General features: G+C 46.5%; 1 long non-coding RNA gene across 1 annotated transcript in view; it reads left to right on the top strand.

Annotated features, from left to right (window-relative positions):
- Nucleotides 1-14280, top strand: part of LOC134757961 (uncharacterized) — a 28265-nt gene extending 13985 nt beyond the window's left edge. Inside the window, exons 5-10 of the long non-coding RNA XR_010132645.1 lie at nucleotides 8310-8399; nucleotides 9866-10201; nucleotides 12024-12109; nucleotides 12230-12426; nucleotides 12972-13086; nucleotides 13605-14280. This is a non-coding gene — a long non-coding RNA (uncharacterized lncRNA). The remainder of the gene's footprint in view (nucleotides 1-8309; nucleotides 8400-9865; nucleotides 10202-12023; nucleotides 12110-12229; nucleotides 12427-12971; nucleotides 13087-13604) is intronic.
- The last annotated feature ends 6036 nt before the right edge of the window (nucleotides 14281-20316 follow it).

Here is a 20316-nt window from a genome sequence, read left to right as displayed (position 1 = left end):
CCCCATTATCTGCCCCTGAAAAAAAAAAGGCACTCCTCTAGAAAGAAGAGGAGAGCATCACACCCAAGAACAGACAGCTCCCAATGTTTCATTATAATGCAGCCAACCCAGAGACAGTAGCACTCTGGCCCCCATAGCCTCTTGAATTTACCCAGAATTCAGTTTCCAGCCAAGAAGGTGCTTCATGTCCTGTGGGTGCACTCCTCCATCAACTTGAGATTTCATGCTGGGACAGAGAGTGTGACAGCAATAAAGTCAGATACGGGTGAGGACACAATCTGGTAAGGTTTGGATGGGGTTCTGCAACTCCATCTGCAAAAAACTATGAATACAGGTGACACAAAAGGAGCTTTCAATTCCATTTCCATGTCACTTTAATTGCACAAGCAGTCCTCACCATGGCCCAGTATTCAGGTTGGAGTATTCCAAAGCAAAAGAACTATTTGGAGTGCAAATTTGGGCCATCCTGGAAAACTCCTGATTTGAGGGCTTTCTTACCTGGAGTGAAATGGGAATGGAATGGATTGATGCTGGGTGGGATGTGGCCTCCAGACTTGCCTCTTCTTTTCATGACTTTCATGTTTCTCATTGGCATATGGTTTCCTGGGTCTGGCTCAATGACTTCCATACTAAACATTTCCCAGTTAACTAAGAACAAGCCCCATAAGAATCCATTGCATGAATGTTTCCTTCTATACACTATCATGTTTTAAATACTGGGGAGATTTGATACTTTTAAAAACATAAATTCCCATTACTGCCAACAATAAGGAAACTCTTGTTCTCCCACTTCTATTGAGGGCTGCAGGATTCCTGTAGGATGAGAAGCAGGCAGCCATTTCTGTCTTTTGCCTGGTAATCTAGCTTCTGTTTTATTTCTTCTGCATGGCTGTCCCATTATGGAGGGGCTAATTCATTGGGCTGTTGCTGGATGGAATGCCTTCTTAACACAGATTATTTAGCTGTCAGAGATTTCTGAGAGCCAAAGGGACTTCAGGTGGGCTGGCTGAGATCCAGGTTATGTGTCGTTGTCTTGCTGTGGGGGTTGAGGTTGTTTGCACTTTGTCGGAGGCTTTTGGGTCCTCTGAAATGAGTCATTGAACACTGCTTGGACTCCAGCACAAGGCAGCTCATTCTTTCAGGTGAGAGTAGATTTTTCTTTGCTTTCATGCGGAATCCACAGTGCTCCTCAACAATAGTACTGGACACCCTTTTCAGGTTTGCCATAACCAGAAACAGCCTCTGAGACTCTGGCTCAACGTCATCTGCACCCGTGAGAGGCCAGTCCCAGGTGTCAGAACACTGCTTTACTTTGGACTTGCCTTTGTCGTGGTTCCTGCCTTTCACAGAGAGCCCCTGCAAAGACCAGGATGAAGGGAGGTAGTGAGGTCAAGAAAACAGCCATCTTTCACTGACACCTGCATCTGAGTTCTCAACAACACGCCAGACAATATTCCAATCCCCATGTGAGCTGATTCTTGCACACAACCTCTTTTGAAAATGGATTCAGAAGGGCAGTTTACAGAACTAACTCACAGTCTTGAAACACCTACCCCTCCAGAGAAACCTGAACATGGGGATGGCCAAAAGGGGCCCTGAGGTTGAGACTCTTAATGTCCCAGAGTGGATTTTCTCAAGCAGCCTTTTTCATGATACCAAATCGGCTCTGCCTGTACCCTTTTTCTGCTAAGGCAGGCTGACAGCTCTGACAGACGAGTTCCCAAACTGACCTCACAAACATGCATGCACTTGTCTCAGGGCACCAGGCCTGATTGTGAGCGATGACATTAAATGTCATCGTTGCCTAGTGACAAGTCCCTGCTGCTTGGCTGAGAAAGAGGTCTCTGTGAAGGTGCATCAGTGGTGTACTCTTGCCTGTCTTCGCTGTGGGATCCATGGGATAGTCCCATGATCCTAAGAGAGGACAGGCATGAGCCAGTCTGAAAAACTTCAAGCACTGCCTGAGGAATAAACTGTGAAATCCCCAAAGATCCAAAAGCATTTGCAGGATTTATCAGGTCCATGAAATTGTTGTAGAAATGAGTCTCCTAGAAACTGCCCCACTGTGATAACTAGTACAGCCCCAATTTTTCCCCAGGATTGCAGTCTCCCAGGTAGGGCTTCATGAAGAACCATGCAGCCTCTAGAGCTGCCAGGCTGTGTGTTTCTGTGGGAGTGTTGCAAATGTTGGATGTGTGGGTGTGTGTGTCTGTGTGTGTTTGTGTGTGTGTGTGCCCATAAGTGGAGCCGCCTTAAAGGAATGGGGCGAACACACTTCAGTGCTTCTTTTTTCTTTTTTTTTTAGATTCCTATCTTTTCTTAGCCTGTCTGTGTGGCTCTGATGGAGCTGCAGGGCTCCACATTCTCTATTTTTCTGTTGATCATGAATCCTTAGTGAATTGGGAGGTGGCCTGAGACCCCCAGCATCCAAATTACCTCCCCTTGAAAAAAAAAAGGCCCTCTCTAGAAAGATGAGGAGCACACCACACACACACAAAAAGAACATATCCCAGTGTTTTATCATCCTGTGGCCAACCAAGGGAGAGACACTAGCAGTCCTGTCTGCAGGGCACCTTGAATTTACCTTGAATTCGATCAGGTGCTTCATGTCATGAAGGGGTGCACCTCCATTGTCTTGGGACTTTATCCTGTGACATAGAATGTGAGCAGAAATAAGGTCAGATGCGGTGAGTATACAATCTGCTGAGGGGTGGATGGAGTCCCACAACTTAACCTGCAAAAATAAAAAGGAAGACAGATGACACAGAAGGTGCTTCCAACACCATCCCCGCATTCCCTTAATTGCACCAGCTGTCCACACCATGACCTGGTTTCTGGTGCAAGTACTCCAACCTGCAAGGAACTTTTGGTATGTAAATTAGGGCCATTCTGGCAAACTCCTTATATGAGGGCTTTCATATCCAGAGCCAAATGGGAGTGGAATGCATTGATGCTCTGTGCGATGTGGCCCCTAGATTTGCCTCTTCTTTTCCTCACTTCCATGTTCATTGTCGGCCTAGCATTTTCTATGACTGGCTCAAGAATTTCCACACTAAACATTACCCAGTTCAAAGAGAGCGACCCTCATGGGAATCCATTGCAGGAGTGTTTCCTTCTCACAGTCACATTTTAGTGACTGGGTATCTTAGACACTTTTAAAACCATAAATTCTCATTACAGCCACCAACAAGAAAACTCTAGTTCTCCCTCTTCTATTGGAGGGCTGCATGATTCCTGAAGAATGAAAATCAGGCAGCCATGTCTGGCTTTTGTCTGGTAGTCTAGCCTTTGTTTCATCTCATCTGCACCACCTTCTCATTGTGGAAGTGTTTTTTTATTGGGCCGCTGCTGGATTGGGCTGCCTCTCATCAAAAATTATTTAGCTGCCAGGGATTTCGTAAAGCAAAAAGGTCTTTGGGCAGGCTGGCTCCGCTGCAGGTTTGGGTCGTTATCTCACTGTGGTAACTGAGGCTGTTTGCGCTTTGCAGCAGGGTTTTGGGTCCTCTGACAGGAAATATTGAACATTTCCTGGGCTCCAGCACAAGGCAGCCCATTCTCTCAGGCCAGTATTGATTTTCATTTGCTTTCATTTTGAATCCATAGTTTCCCTCAATAGCACCACTGGACAGTCTTGTCAGGCTTGCCATCACCACAGGCAACCTCTGAGACACGGTCTCAATTTTATCTGCATCTATGAGAGGCCAGCCCAAAGTACTGCTCCACATTGGACTTGGCTTTGTTATGGTTCCTTCATTTCCCAAAGAACTATTGCAAGACCCAGGATGAAGGGAGACAGTGAGGTCAAGAATCCGGCCATCTTTCACTGATAGCTGCCTCTGGGGTTTAAGGTATGAGTCTATCACCCAAACAACCCTCAACAACACACTGGACTAGATTGCATTCCCCATAGTATTCGATTCTGGCACACAGCCTCCTATGGGAATGAAGCTGGAAGAGCAGTTTCCAGTGACAACCTCACAGTCTTGAAACACCTCCTCCTCCAGCAGGACCTGACCACAGAAGATGCCTGAAGGGGCCCTGAGGCTGAGAGTTTTGGAGTCCTGAAGTGGGTTTTCACAAGCAACATTTTTCCTGATGGTAGGCCAGCTCTGCCTCTACCATTTTTCTCTGCTTAGGAAGGCTGACAGTTCTGAGAGCTGGGTGCCCGAGCCTACTTCACAAATGCACATACACTAGTCTCCAGGCCAGATTGTGAGCTCTAGCTAGCATCACAAAGAATGTCACAATTGCCTAGAGACAAGTACCTTCCTCTTGGCAGAGAAGGAGACCTCTGTAGAGGTTCGTCAATGGCGGACTGTTGCCTGTCTTCTCTGTGGAATCCGCAGGATAGTCCCATGATCCTAGGAGATGAGAGCCAGAGTGAGGAAACATAAGCACAGCCCCAGGAATAAACCACAAAATGTTTAGGAATCCAAAGGGATCTGCAGGATACCTTAGGCCTGCCTAGACCTTGTAGGTGTGAGTCTTCTTGAAACTTGCCCCACTGTGATTTCTAGTTACAGCCCGCCTGTGTTCCCCAGGCTTGCTCTATGCCAGATGTGGCTTCCTGCAGAACCACACAGGCTCAGGAGCTGCTAGACTGTATGTTTCTGTGGGAATGTTGGGAGTGTTGGAAGTCTATGTGTGTGTGGCATCATGTGATTGTGTGTGTGTGTGCTCTTGTAAGTGCAGGCTGCTTAAAGAAATGTGGCTACCACACTTCACCACTATAGGGAGACCCCATGAAACTATTGCTACAGAATAAAAGATAAAATGCACCTGATTATTGTAAATACAAAGTTGCATGCAGGATTGTGCAGACAATGCCAGATTGGACTGCCAGAATGAGCCAACAGCGCGTGATGTGCTTCCCCCTGCAGAGAGCCTATGAATGGACATGCAGTCAGGTTTCACATCACCAAGACTCCTTTCCCAGAAAAGCAGATGTTCATAGCTCTGGGAATGGAATACGACCCTTGTGGAGAGCCTATAAATGGACGCATGGAGGGTGCCTGTCCATATGGATAAGATAAGGCTATAAATGCCCTCATCTTGCCATGGCTCTTCTAGGCCTCTTTAGGGTTAAGGCGTACTCCTTTCTGAGAATTTCTGGTCTACCTGGTTGTCTAGCTTCACGTCTTGTTTCCATGGATTGTTTGTAACCAGCTTTTGTTGCAATTGTTACTGCTGATTAATATCTTGCTAATCATAGGTTATGGAAAGACTGTGTTTCTGTCCTAAGGCTCTGTTAGAAATTACTGATGCACACACTATATTGTAAATTCTTATCTCTCTGTATACTGTACTTCTACATAAAAATGTACTGTACTTCTACATACAAATGTTATGTTAAAGAATTACTTCATCCCCATGTGACCATCTCACCTTATAATGAAATGACCCTAAATCCCTCACTAACCTACACCTGCCCTCACTAAACTTAACAATAAATGCTGGTATATACAGTGCATTGTTGGCACCACAGGACCAGAAAACGATGACCCCCCTGGACCCAGCTTTCACTATCTTGTGTGTGTCTATTATTTCTCAACCTGCTGATCCACCTAGGAACAAAGAGAGAATTCCATTGCATTGTGAGCTTCTGGCCAGATCCTGCAATACAACGCTTCTTTTTTTGTGCCTCCAAACCTTGTGTTTGACCTTTATGTGTGCTCTGCTTGGCCTGTGGGGCTCCATGTTTTTGAATTTTCTGGTTATCATGAATCCACAGTGAATTGGGAGGCAGGCTGAGACCTGCTGGTGTCCAAATCCCTCCCCCTGCAAAAATAAATAAATAAATTAATTAATAAACATAAAATAAAAATAAAAATCCACTCTGCTAGAAAGAAGAAGAGCACACCACACCAAAAAAATGGACACCTGCTACCGTTTCATTGTCCTGCATCCAACCCAGGGAGAGGCACTAGCAGTCCTGTCTGCAGGTCCCCTTGAGTTGACCATGAATTCAGTTTCCAGCTATGCAGGTGTTTTGTGTTATGAAGGGGCACTTCTCCATCGTCTTGGGTTTTCACCCTGGGACACTGAGTATAAGAAGGAATAAGGTGAGATTGGAGTGAGGATATGATATGATGAGAAGTGGAAGGGATCCCACAACTTCACCTGCAATAAAAATGAAGACAAATGACACAGGAGGTGCTTCTAACCCCATGCTCACGTTTCATTAACTGCACAAGCAATCCACACCATGGCCCAATGTTCAGGTGGAAGTTCTGCAATGTGCAAGGAGTATTGGGAGTGCCACTTGGGACCATGCTGGCAAGCTCTTGATTTGAGGCCTTTTCTACACGGAGCCAAAAGGGAGTGGAATGTTCTGATGTTGGGTGGGATGTGGTCTCCACATTTGCCTCTTCTTTTCCTGACTTCCATGTCCCTTGTCAGCCTAGGGTTTCCTGGGTCTGGCTTAACAAATTCCACACTAAACATTTCCCAGATCATGAAGAACGACCCTCATTGGAATCCATTGCATGAGTGGTTCTTTCTAAACACTGTCACATTTTAATGATTGCACAGCTTTAATATTTTTTAAACTGTAAATTTGTGTTATAGCCACCAAAACAGAAACTCCTGTTCTCCCACTTGTATCAGAAAGCTGCATGATTTCTGAAGGATGAGAAGCAGGCAAACATGTCTAGCTTTTGCCTGATAATGTAGCGTGCTTTATTTCATCTGCATGGCCTTCTCACTGTGGAGGGGCTCTTTCAGCGGGCTCTTCCTGGATGGGAATCCCTCTCGCTACAGTTTATTAGCTGGCAGGGATTTTAGAGAGTGAAAGGGAATTCATGTAGGCTGGACGGGTTCCACATTGTGGTTGTTGTCTCATTGGCAAGGCTGAGGTTGTTTGCAATTTGCAGGAGGAATTTGGGTCCTCAGACAGGAATCACTGAACATTGCTTGTACTCCAGCACAAGGCAGCTTGTTCTCTCATTTGAGCCTAGATTTTTCTTTGCTTTCATGGGGAATCCACAGTGCCCCTCAACAGCACTACTGCACATACTATTCGGCCTTGTCATCACTACAGATGGCATTTGAGACACTGTCTCAATGTCATCTGCAGCAGTGAGAGGCCTGTCTGATGTGTAAGAACAGGTCAAGTGCCTGGCCATCTTTTGCTGACATCTCCCTCTGGGGTCTCAAGTATGATTCTTTTACCCCAAAATCCCTCAACAAAGTCAGATTCTATTACCCAAAAACCCCTCAACAGCACACCAGACTATAAAAGAATTTCCATGGGACCCAATTCTGGCACACATCCTCTTGGGAATGGAGTAAGAAGAGTAGTTTCCAGAGACCACCTCACAGTCCCAAAAAGCCTTCTCCTCCAGTGAGACCCAACCACAGAGACAGACGAAGGGGCCCTGAGATGGAGGCTTTTGGGGTCCAGCAATGGTTTTTCACAGGCTGCTTTTTTCCTGATACCAGGCAGATTCTGCCTGTACCATTTTCCTTGGTTAGGCAGGCTGACTGATCTGACAGCCAGGTGCCTGAGCTTACCTCCAGAATGTGCATGCACTAGTTTCAGGGCACCAGGCCTGATTGTGAGCTTTTTTGAGCATCACAATGAATGTTATCATTGCCTAGTGACAAGGCCCTGTGGCTTGGCAGAAAAAGGAGACCTTCATGGGGATGCATCCAAAGTGGACTCCTGCTATTTTTCTTTGTGGGATCCAGGACATAGTCCCACGATCTTAGGATAGGGCAGAATTGGATTCCTCAGGCCTACCTAAGAATTGTAGGGGTGTCTTTTTGAAACTTGCCCCACTATGATTTCTAGTTAGAGCCCAGCTGTGTTGTCCATGGTTGCTCTATACCATGTGGGGCTTCCTACAGAACCATGCAGCTTCAGGAGTTGCCCGGATGTATGTTTCTGTGGCAGTGTTGCAAATGTTGGAAGTCTGCATGTGTGTAGCATTGTGTGTTTGTGTGTGTGTGTGTGTGTCTGTAAGTGGAGTCTTCTTAAAGGAATGTGGCTATCACACTGTAGCATTTTTTTTGAGTCTCCAGAACTTTTGGTGGTCTGTCTCTGCTGCTTTACTTGGGATGCATGTTCTTTATTTTTCTGTGGGTCATGAATCTGCAGTTAATTGAGATGCTGGCTGTGACACACCAGGGTCCAAGTCCCCTCCCGCTGAAAAAATGTCACTTTTCAAGACAGAATAGGAGGAAACCACACCTAAGAACAGACATCACAAAGTTTTTCATTGTTATGCGGCCATCTCAGGGAGAGACAGTTGCAGTGCTGTTCACAAGGCCCTTTGGATTTACCTCGAATTTGGTTCCCAGGAGAGCAGGTTCTACATGTCATGAAGGGCAACTCCTCCATCATTTCAGGATTTTTTTTCTGGAACAGAGAGTGTGAGCAGCAATAAGGACAGATACAGGTGAGGACACAATCTGCTGAGGGGTGGATGGGGTCCCACACCTTAGCCTACAAAACAGTTGAAGACAGATGACACAGAAGGTGCTTCCAACTACATCCCCAAATTCCCTTAATTGCACAAGCAGTCTACACCATCCCTGTTGTTCAGGTGGGAGTACTCCAATGTTCAGGGAATATTTGGAGTGCAAACTGGGGCCATTCTCACAAAGTCCTGATTTGAGGGCTTTTATATCTGAAGCATAATGGGAGGGCGATGGATAGATGCTGGGTGGGATGTGGCCTCCACACTTGCCTCTTGTTTTCTTGACTTCCATGTTCCTGGTCAGCATAGGGATTCCTTGGTCTGGGTCAATGTCTTCCAAACTAAAGATTTCCGAGTTCATGGAGGACGACTCTCACGGGAATCCATTGAGTGAGTATTTCCTTCTAAAAAATATCAAGTTTTAATGACTGGAGAGTTGTAATACTTTTAGAACTGTAAACTCCCATTGCCCACACCAGCAAGGAAACTGTTGTTCTCCCACTTCTATCAGAGGGCTGCACAGTTCCTCTAGGATGAGAAGCAGGCAGCCATTTCTGTCTTTTGCCTGGAAATCTAGACTCTATTTCATTTCATCTATATGTCCTTTCTCATTGTGGAGGGGATCTTTCATTGGGCTGTTTCTGGATGGGAGTGCCTCTCACCACAAATCTTTTGGCTGCCAGGGATTTCTGAAAGCAAAAGGGAATTTTGGTAGGCTGGCTGTGCTCCAGCTTGTGGGTCATGGTCTCATTGTTCCAGCTGATGCTGTTTGCAATTTGCAGGAGGCTTTACCGTCCTGTGACAGAAATCTTTGAATGTTGCTTGGACTCCAGCACAAGTCATGTGGTTCTCTCAAGAGGTCCTTGATTTTTCTTTGCTTTCATCATGGGTCCACATTGCTCCTCAACGGCACTACTGGAAACCCCTTTTAGGCTTGCAATCATCACAGACAGGCTCTGAAACACTGTCTCAACCTCATCTGAATCCTTTAGGGGTCAGCTGGAGGTGAGAGAACACTGCTCTGCGTTGGACTTGCTTTTTTCATGGTCCCTTCCTTTCCTGGAGATCCCCTGCAAGGCCCAGCATGAAGGGAGGCAGTGAGGTCAACAGCCCAGCCATCTTTTGCTGACACCCATCTCTGGTCTCTCATGTATGATTCCACCACCCAAAGAGCCGTCAACAGCTCACCAGACTATATTCTAATCTCCATCTGACCCGACTCTTGCACACAGCCTCTTTTGGGAATGGAGTCAGAGTAGCATTTCCAAAGACCACCTCGTAGTCTCAAATCACCTCCTTCTCCAGCAGGACCTGACCAGAGGGATGACCCGAAGGGACACTATGGTCGAGACTTTTATGGTCCCGCTCTGGGTTATTGCAGGCAGCATTTTTCTCAATACCATGCCGTCTCTTCATGTATCTTTTTTTCTTTTTTTTTTGCTTAGGCTGGCCAACAGTTCTGACAGCCCGTCGCCCAAGTCTGCATACTCTTAGGCACAAGGACTGAGCTGTGGGCTCGGGTTAGCATCACAATGAAGGCCACCATTGCGTAGGCATAAGTCTCTGCGGCTTTGCGGAGAAGAACTCTGTGGAGGTTAGTCAGTGGTGGACTCTCGCTTCATTTCTCTGTGGGATTCCCGTGATAGTCCCATGAGGCTAGGAGAGGGAGGAGGTGAGCCAGCCTGAAGAAAAGTCAAGCACAGTCCCAGGAATAAGCCGCAAAACCCCTACAGATCCAAAAGGACCTGGAGGATGCCTAAGGCCTCCCGGACTTTGTCAGGGTGAGTCTTTTTAAAACTTACCCTACTGTGATTTGTAGGTACAGGCTGCCTGTATTCCCCGGGGTTGCTCTTTCAAAGACAGGGCCAGCTTGGGATTGGGAGGGATTGATGCTGGTGGCATGTGGCCTCCACACTTTCATCTTCAGGGCCAAGGCCCTGGTAATCTGTCACTGATATCCACTTGTGGGGTCTCAGGTATGATTCCACCATGCAAAGACCTCTCAACCATCACCAGACTATTTTCCAATACCCATGGGACCTGATTCCTGCACACAGCCTCTTTTAGGAGTGGAGTCAGAAGAGCACTTTCCAGCAACCACCTCACAGTATCAAAATGCCTCCTCCTCCAGAGGGAATTACCCGGAGATGGCCCAAAGGTGCCCTAAGCTCAAAATTTTAGAGTTCTACAGTGAATTATCACAGGCAACATTATTTCCGACACCAGGTCGGCTCTGTCTGTACCATTTTCCTGTTTAGGCAGGCTGACATCTCCTAGAGCTGGGCACAACCACCTGCCTCACAAATGGACATGTGCTAGTATCAGGGCAACAGGCATGAGATGTGAACTATGGCTAGCATCACAATCAATGCTGACATTGACTAGCGACAAGTCCCTATGGCTTGGCGGAAAAGGAGAATTTCAGGGAGGGGCGTTGGCATTGGACTCTCACCTATCATCTCTGTAGGATTCATGGGATAGTCGCGTGATCCCAGGAGAGGGAAGATGTGAGCCAGGCTGAAAAAACAACAAGCAGAGCCAGGAATAAGCCCTGAAATCCATAAGTATCTAAAAAGATCTGCAGAATGCCTTAGGTCTGCCTAGATATTGTAGGGGTGAGTCTTTTGGAAAATTGTCCTACTGCGATTCCTAGGTACAGCCTGTTTTCCATATAGTTGCTCTCTCCCAGGTGGGGCTCCCTGCAGACCCACACAACCCAGAAACTGCTGGGCTGGGTGTAGCTGTGGGAGCACTGGGAGTGCTGGATATCTGTGTGTGTTTGTGTGTGTTCATGTGTGTGTGTGTGTGGCTTCCTGTGTCTGTGTATTTGTGTGTGTGTGTGCCTGTAAGTGGAGTCTGCTTAAAAAAATAAGGCTAACGCACTGTAGCGCTTCATTTTTCAAGTCTCCTAACATTTTGGTGGCCTGTCGGTGTCGTTATGCTTTGGTTGCAGGGCTCTATGTTCTCTGTTTTTCTGTGGATAATGAATCCATTGTGAATTGGGAGGCTGGCAGAGGTCCAAATCACCTTTCCCTGGAAAAACAGTCTCTCTTCTAGAAAGAAGAGGAGCACACCACATTCAAGAACAGACATCTCCCAGTGCTTTTTAATCCTGCGGCCAACACAGTGATAGACACTAGTACTGTTCACAGGGCCCCTTGAATTTACTTCGAATTCGGTTCTGAGCAGGTGCTTCACCTTGTACAGAGGCACTAATCCATCATCTTGGGGTTTCACTTTGGGTCAGAGAGTGTGAGCAGCAATGAGGTCAGATAGGGTTGAGGATACAATCTGTTGAGGAGTTGATGGGGTCCCACGCCTTCACCTGAAAAAAGGTGAACACAAATGACAAAGAAGTTTTTTCCAACTGCAGCCTTCTATTCCCTTAATATCACAAGCAGTCCAGACCATGGCCCCATTTTCAGATGGGAGTACTCTAACACACAAGGAGTATTTGGAGTGCAAACTGGGGCCATCCTGGCAAACTCTCAATTTGAGGGCTTTCAAACACGGAGCCAAATGCGAGTGGGATGGATTGATACTGGGTGGGATGTAGCTTCCACACTTGCCTATTCTTTTCCTGACTTCTATGTTCCTCGTCAGCCTAGAGTTTCCTTGGTCTGGCTCAATGTCTTCCAAACTCAGCCTTTCCCAGTTCATGGAAAATGACCCTCAAGGGATTCCCTTGCGTGAGTATTTCCTCCTAAACACTGTTGTATTTTAATGACTGGGCAGCAGCGATACTTTTAAAACTGTAAATTCCTGCAACAGCCACAAACAAGGAAACTCTTGTTCTCCCACTTCTACAGAAAAGCTGCATGATTGCTGGAGGATGTTTTATTGTCCTACAGCCAACCCAAAAATGGCACTACCAGTCATGTTTCAGGGCCCCTTGAATTAACCTCGAATTAGGTTTCCAGATGAGCAGGTGCTTCATGTTGTGAAGGGGCCCTCCTCCATCATCCTAGAGTTTCATTCTGGGACACAGAGTGTGAGCAGCAATAAGGTCAGATATGGGTGAGGATACAATCTGGTGAAGGGTGGATGTGGTCCCACGCCTTCCCCTGTAGAAATGGTAAAAACAGATGACACAGAAGGTGCTTCCAACTGCATTTAAGCATTCCCTTAATTGCAAAAGGATTCCACACCATGGCCCAGTTTTCTGGTGTGAGTATTCCAAGTTGCAGGAAACAGTGTTACTGTGAACTTTGGCAATGCTGGCAAGTTCCCTATTGGAGGGCTTCAGTACATGGAGCCAAGGGGGAGTGGAATGGAATGATGCTGTGTGGGATGTGGCCTCCACACTTGCCTTTTCTTTTCCTCACTTTCATATTCTTCATTGGCCTAGAATTTCCTGGGTCTTGCTAAACGTCTTTCACAATAAACATTTCCCAGTTCACAGACGATGACCCTCATGGGAATGTATTTCATCAGTGTTACCTTCTAAACACTGTCACATTTTAATGACAGAGCTGCTGTGATACTTTTAAAACCATAAATTCCCATTACAGGCACCAACAGAGAAATTCCTTCTTTTTTTTTTCTAGACAGAGTTGCACTCTGTTGCCTAGGCTGGAGTGCAGTGGCATGATCAGTCACTGCAAGCTCTACCTCCTGGGTTCATGCCATTCTCCTGCCTCAGCCTCCTGAGTAGCTGGGACTACAGGTACCTGCCACAATGCCTAGCTAATTTTTTGTACATTTAGTAGAAATGGGGTTTCACCATTTTAGCCAGGATGGTCTCAATCTCCTGACCTCATGATCCTCCCACCTTAGCCTCCCAAAATTCTAGGATGACTGGCATAAGCCACCGTGTCCGGCCCTTGGGAAACACTTGTTCTCTCACTTCTGTCAAAAGGCTGCATAATTCCAGTATGATGAGAAGCAGACAGCCATGTCTGACTTTTTTTCTGGTAATTTACACTCTGTTTTATTTCATCTGCAAGTCCTTTCTCATTGTGGAGGGTGTATAGAATTGACTGTTGCTGGATAGGACTGCCTCTATATACAGATTTTCCTGCCACTGATTTCAGAAAGGTCCGTGGTCTGTTTGTGAGAGCTGAGGTTGTTTGCAGTTCTTGGGAGGCTTCTGGTTCCTCTGAGAGGAATCTTTGAAAGTTTCTTATATTCCAGGTCAGGTCAGCTCCTTCTCTCTGGCAAGCCTTGATTTTTATTTCCTTCCAGGCTGGGTCCACATTGCCCCTCAACAGCATTACTGGACACCCTTGTCAGACTAGCAATTTCCACAGACACCTTCTGTGAACATTTTTCAACATCATCTGCAGCAGTGAGAGGCCAGTTTGATGTGTAAGAATACTGCTTGACTTTGGACTTGCCTTTGTCATGGTTCCTGCTTTTCTCATAGATCTCCTGCCAGGACAAGGATGATAGGAGGCAATGAAGTCAAGGGCCCAGCCCCATTCACTGAAAGCTGCCTCTGGGATCTCAGGTATGATTCCATCACATAAAATCCCCTCAACAACTCACCAGACTATATTCCAATCTCCGTGGGACCTGATTCTTGCACAGCCTCTTTCATGAATGGAGCCAGAAGAGCAGTTTTCAGTGACCACCTCAGTTTGGAAAAGCCTCCTCCTTCAGTTGGTCTCAGCCACAGAGTCATCCCGAAGGGGCTCTAAGGTCAATAATTTTAGGGTCCGACAGTTGATTATCACAGACAGACTTTTTCATGATAGCAGGTCATCTGTGTCTATATCATTTTCCTCTGCTTAGGCAGGCTGACAGCTCTGACAGCCAGGCACCTGAATCTACCTGGCAAATGTTCATGCTCTAGTCTCAGTGCAAAAGACCTGTTTGGGAGTTCTGGCTAGTGTCACAATAAATGTTGGCATTGCCTAGTGACAAGTCAAGGTGGATTGAGGGAGGAAACCTCTATGTAGGGGCATAGGTAGTGGACTCTCACCTGTCTTCCATGTAAATTGCATGGGACAGTCCTATGAGGCTAGAAGAGGGCAGACAGAATCCAGCCTCAAGAAACTTCAGGGGCAGCCTCAGGAATAAACTGCATCATTCCTAATGATTTAAAAGACATGCAGTATTTCTAATGCCTGCCTAGATGTTGCAGGGGTGAGTCATTTTGAAACTTGCCCCACTGTGATTTGTAGGTAAAGCCTACCTCTGTTCCTGGGGTGGCTGTCTCCCAGGTGGGGCTTCCTGAAGAATCACAAAGCCTGAGAAGCTGCCGAGCTTTGTTTTTCTGTTGAGAGTGTTGTGAGTGTTGGACGTTTGCATGTATGTGTAGCTGTGTGTGTGTGTGTGTGTGTGTAAGGGGAGTCTGCTTACAACAATTTTGCTAAAGAACTGCAGCCCCCCCTTTTTCAAGTCTTGCAACTTTTTAGTGGATTGTCTCAGGCTGCGGGGCTTTGTATTCTTTCTTTTCCTGTGGATTATGAATCTGCAATGAAGTCTAAGGCAGGATGAGACCTGCCAGTAACAAACCACCTCCTTCCGCCAAAAAAAAAAGCCACTTTTCTAGAAAGAAGAAGACCACACCACTCCCAAGAACAGACTTCTCCCAGTGTTTTATTGTCCTTCAGCCAACCCAGGGAGAGACAGCAGCAGTCCTGTCTGCAGGGCTTTTTAAATATACCTCAAATTCAGTTCCCAGCCAAGCACCTGCTTCACATCGTGAAGGAGAATTCCTCCATCATCGTGGGATTTCATTCTGGAACAGAGAATGTCAGCAGCAATAAGGTCACAGAGAGATTAAGATACAATGTGGTGAGGGGTGGATGAGAACCTGCACCTTCACATGTAAAAAAGATGAAGACAGAAGACAGAAGGTGCTTCACACTGCATCCCTGCATTCCCTTAATTGCACAGTAGTCCACACCATGGCCTGGTGTTGAGGTGGGAGTACTACAAGGTGCAGGGAACATTTGGAGTGCAAACTGAAGCCATCTTGCAAACTGTCAATTTGAGGGCTTTCACACTAGAGCCAAACGGGAGTATGATGAATTTATCCGGGGTAGGATGTGGCATCCACACTTGCCTCTTTTTTTCCTGACTTCCATGATCCTCACCAGCCTAGGGTTTCCTGGGTCTGGCTCAATGTCTTCGACATTAAACATTTCCCCATACAGTGATTATGACCCTTATGAGAATCCATTGTGTGCGTATTTCATATTAACAATGTCACATTTTAATTACTTGGCAGCTGTGATACTTTTAAAACCATGATTTCCTGTTACAGCTGCCATCAAGGAAACTCTTGTTCTACCACTTCTATCGGGGGATGCAAGATTTCTGTAGGGTGAGAAGCAGGCAGCCATATCTCGCTTTTGCCTGGCATTCTAGGCACTATTCCATTTCATCTGCACGTCCTTTCTCATTGTGGAAAGGATCTTTCACTGGACTGTTGTTGGATGGTACTACCTCTCATCACAGATCTTTTGGCTGCCAGGGATTTCAGGGAGCAAAAGAAACTTTGGTTATGCTGGCTGAAATCCAGGTTGTAAGCCATGGTGTCATCGTGGGGGCTGAGGTTGTTTGCACTTTACAGGAGGCTTTTGGGTCCTCTGACAGGAATCTTTGAACATTGCTTGGACTGCAGCCCAAGTCAGATCATTCTTTCAGGTGAGCATTGATTTTTCTTTGCTTTCATAAGGTATGCATAATGCCCATCAACAGCAGTACTTGACACACTTTTCAGGTTTGCATGGCCACAGACAGCCTTGGAGACACTGTCTCAACCTCATCTGCACCTGTGAGAAGAGAGTCCGCGGTGTGAGAACACTGCTCCATCTTGGACTTGCCTTTTTGAGGTTGCTGCCTTTCCCAGACAGCCCCTGCGAGGTCCAAAATAAAGGGAGGCAGTGAGGACAAGAGACCAGCCATCTTTCTCTGACACCCACCTTTGGGGTCTCAGGTATGATTCTATCACCCAAAAAGTCCTCAACAACTCACCAGACAATACTCCAATCCTCATGGGACTTGATACTTGCACATAGACTTTTTCATAAATGGAGTCTGAAGAGCAGTTTCCAGAAACCAAGTCACCATCTTGAAACACCTTCTCCTCCAGTGGGAACCTATCACGGAGATGAATGGAAGGGGCCCTGAGTTTGTGAATTTTAAAGTCCCGCAGTTGGTTTTCACAGGCAGACTTTGTCCTGATACCAGGCCATCTCTGCTTGTACTATTTTCCTCTGCTGAGGCAGGCTGACAGCTGTGACAGTCAGGTGCCTGAGCCACCCTCATGAATGCACATGTGCTAGTCTCAAGGTATCAGGCCTGATTGTGAGCTTTGGCAAAAGTTACAGAAAGGGTCACCATTGCCTAGTGACAAGTCCCTGCCTCTTGCCAGACAAGGAGACCACTGGGGAGGTGTGTCAGTGGTATACTCTCACCTATCTTCTCTGTGAAATCCACAAATAGTCTCATGATCCTGGGAGAAGGCCTGGGGCTTGGTAGAGAAGGAGAATTCCGTGGAGGTCCATGGGCAGTGGAACCACACCTGTCTTCTCTGTGGGATTCACAGGATAGTCTTAGAAAAGGGCAGACATGAGCCAGACTGAGGAAATATCAAGAAGAGGAATAAATGGTGAACTGCCTAAGGATCCAAAAGGATTTGCAGGATTCCTCAGGCCTGCCTAGAAGTTGCAGGTGTGAGTCTTTTAGAACCCTGTCCCAATGTGATTTATAGGTAAAACCTGCCTGTGTTCCTCAGGGTTGCTCTCTCCCAGGTGGGGATTTCTGATGAACCATGCAGCCTCAGTAGCTGCCAGGCAGTGTGTTTCCATGGGAATGTTGCAAGTGTTGGATGTCTTTGTGGGTACGTGTGGCATTGTGTGTTTGTGTGCGTGTTTGTGTGCCTGTAGGTGGAGTCTGCTTAAAGGAATGTGGCTAATGCACTGCAGCACTTCTTTTATTTTTGAGTCTCTTATACTTATGGTGGCCTGTCTGTGTGGCTCAGCTTGGGTTGTGGGGCTTCCTGTTATTTGTCTGTGGATCATGAATCTGCAGTGAATTGGGAGGTGGGCTGAGACACGCAGGCATCGAAATCACCTCCCCTGCAACAAAAGCCATTCTTCTATAAAGATGAGCACACCATTCCAAAAAAAAAAAAAAAAGACATCTCCCAGTGTTTCATTGACCAGAGTCCAAACCAGAAAGTGACACTCACAGACCTGTGTGCATGGCTCCTTGAATTTACCTTGAATTCAGTCTCCAGCTGAGCAGATGTTTCATGTCATGAGGAAGATCTCCTTCATCATCTTGGATTTCATTCTGGGACATAGATTGTGAGCAGAAATGAGGTCAGATGGGGTGAAGATACCATCTGGTGAGGGGTGGAAGTAATCCCCCAACTTCACCTGCAAAACATAAAGACAGATAACACAGAAGGTGCTTCCAACTTTATCTCTGCATCCCCTTAATTGCACAAGCAGTCCACACCATGGCCCAGTGTTCTGGTGGGAGTACTTTAACCTGCAAGGAATATTTGGAGGGCAAATTGGGGCAATTTTTGCAAACTCTCCATTTAAGAGCCTTCATACATGAGCCAAATGGGAGCAGAATTGATTGATTCTGGGTTGGATGTGGCCTCTGTACTTGCCTCTTTTCCCCTGACTTCTACGTTTCTCATCAACCTAGGGTTTCCTGTTTTTGGCTCAATGACTTCCACACTAAATGTTTCCTAGTTCACAGAGAACGACCCTCCTGGGAATCCATTGCATGAGTGTTTCCTTCTAAACATTGTCACCTTTTAAAGACTGGGAAGCTTTGATAGTTTTAAAACGGTAAATTCTTGTTACACCCACCAACAAGGAATCTCTTGTTTTCCCACTTCTATCAGAGGGTTGCATGATTCCTGCAGGATGAGAAGGAGGCAGCCATGTCTGGCTTTTGCCTGGTAATCTAGCCTCTGTTTCATTTTATCTGCATGGACTTCTCATTGTGGTGGGGCCCTTTCACTGGGCCGTTGCTGGCTAGGACTGCCATTTGCCACAGATTATTTTGCTGCCAGGGATTTCAGAGAATAAAAGAGACTTTGATAAACTGGCTGCACTCCATGTTGCGGATCATTGTCTCATCTAAGAAGCTGCAGTTTTTTGCACCTTGCTGGAGGCTTTTGGTTTCTGACAGGAATCTTGAACATTGCCTGGACTCTAGCAAAGGCAGCTCATTCTTAGGTGAACCTTGATTTTTCTTTGTTTTCTTGGGGAATCCATAGTGCCCCCCAACAGCAGCACTGCACACCATTTTCAAGGTTGCCATCACCAGAGATGGCCTCTGAGACACTGTCTCAACCAAATATGCACAAGTGAGAGGCCAGTCCGAGATGTGAGAACACTGCTCCACGTTAGACTTGCCTTTGTCGTGGTTCTTGCCTTTCGTAGATATCCCCTGCAAGGCTCAGAATGAAGGGAGGCATTAAATTCAAAAGCCCAATCATCTTTTGCTGACATCCACCTCTGGTGTCTCAGGTATGTTTATGTCGCCCAAAGAACACTCAACAACACACCAGATTATATTCCAATCCCCTTGGGACCCAATTATTGCACACACCCTCTTTTGCTAATGGAGTTAGAAGAGCAGTTTCCAGCGACCACATCGCAGTCGCGAAACACCTCTTCCTCCAGCGGGACCTGAACAAGGAAATGGCCAGCAGGGTCCCTGAGGTCGAGATTTTCAGGGTCCTGCAGTGGGTTTTTATAGTCAGCCTTTTCCTGATACCAGGCGGGCTCTGCCTGTTCCATTATCCCCTGCTGAGGCAGGCTGACAGCTCTGACAACCTGACTTGAGTCTGCCTCACAAATGCGCATGCGCTAGTCTCAGGGCACCTGGTCTGATTATGAGCTCTGTCTAGCATCGCTATAAACGTCACCGTTGCCTAGCAAGAAGTATCTGCATCTTGGTGGAAAAGGGGACCTCCGTGGAGGAGCGTCAGCGGTGTCTTCTCGTCTGTCTTCTCTGTGAAATCCACGGATAGTCTCATGATCCTAGGAGAGGGTAGACGTTGGCCAGCATGAAGAAACAAGCATAGCTACAGGAATAAACCACAAAATCCTTAAGCATCCAGAAAGATCTGCAAGATTTGGTAGGCCTGCCTAGATATTGTACGGGTGAATCTTTTTGAAACTTGCCCTACTGTGGTTTCTAGGTACAGCCTGCCTATGTTCCTTGGGGTTGCTCTCTCCCAGGTGGGAATTCCTGCAGAGCCATGCATCCTCATGCACTCCTGGGCTATGTTTTTCTGTGGGAGTGTTGCAACTGTTGGATGTGTGTGTGTGTGTGTGTGTGTGTGTGTTTGTCATTGTGTGTTTAAGAATGTGTTTGTGGCTGTAAGTGGAGTCTGCTTAAATAATGTGTCTAATGCACTTCAGTGCTTCTTTTTTTTTTTTTGAATGTTTCAATCTTTGTTGGCCTCTCTGTTGCTTTGCTTGTGCTGTGGGGCTCCGTGTTCTTTATTTTTCTGTGGATCATGAATCTGCAGTGAATCAGGAGGTGGGCCAAGACATGCAGGTGTCAAAATCAACTCCTCCTGAAAAAAATAAAACAAAAAAGAGCCACTCTTCTAGAAAGAAGAGGAGCACACCACACCAGAAACAGACATCTTGCAGTGTTTCACTGTCTCAACCTTATCTGCACAGTCCGAGGTCAGTCTGAGGTATGAGAATAACCACAACTGCATAGTGAAAGACCAGTCTGAGGTATGAGAACACTCCTCCACCTCACACTTGCCATTGTCGTGGTTTCTACCTTTCCCAGAGAGCTTCTGAGAGACCCAGGATGAAGGGATGCAGTGAGGTCAAGAGCCCAACCTTCTTTCACTGACACCCACCTCTAAGGACTCAGGCCTGATTCTATCACCCAAAGAACCCTCAACAACACAACAGATCATATTCCAATTCTTATGGGACCAGATTATTGC

This window comes from Gorilla gorilla, chromosome Y, assembly GCF_029281585.2.
Source record: "Gorilla gorilla gorilla isolate KB3781 chromosome Y, NHGRI_mGorGor1-v2.1_pri, whole genome shotgun sequence".
In the NCBI taxonomy this organism is placed as follows: domain Eukaryota; kingdom Metazoa; phylum Chordata; class Mammalia; order Primates; family Hominidae; genus Gorilla; species Gorilla gorilla.
Note: the sequence above shows the minus strand (reverse complement) of the source record. Positions and strands in the feature narration are given on the sequence as shown.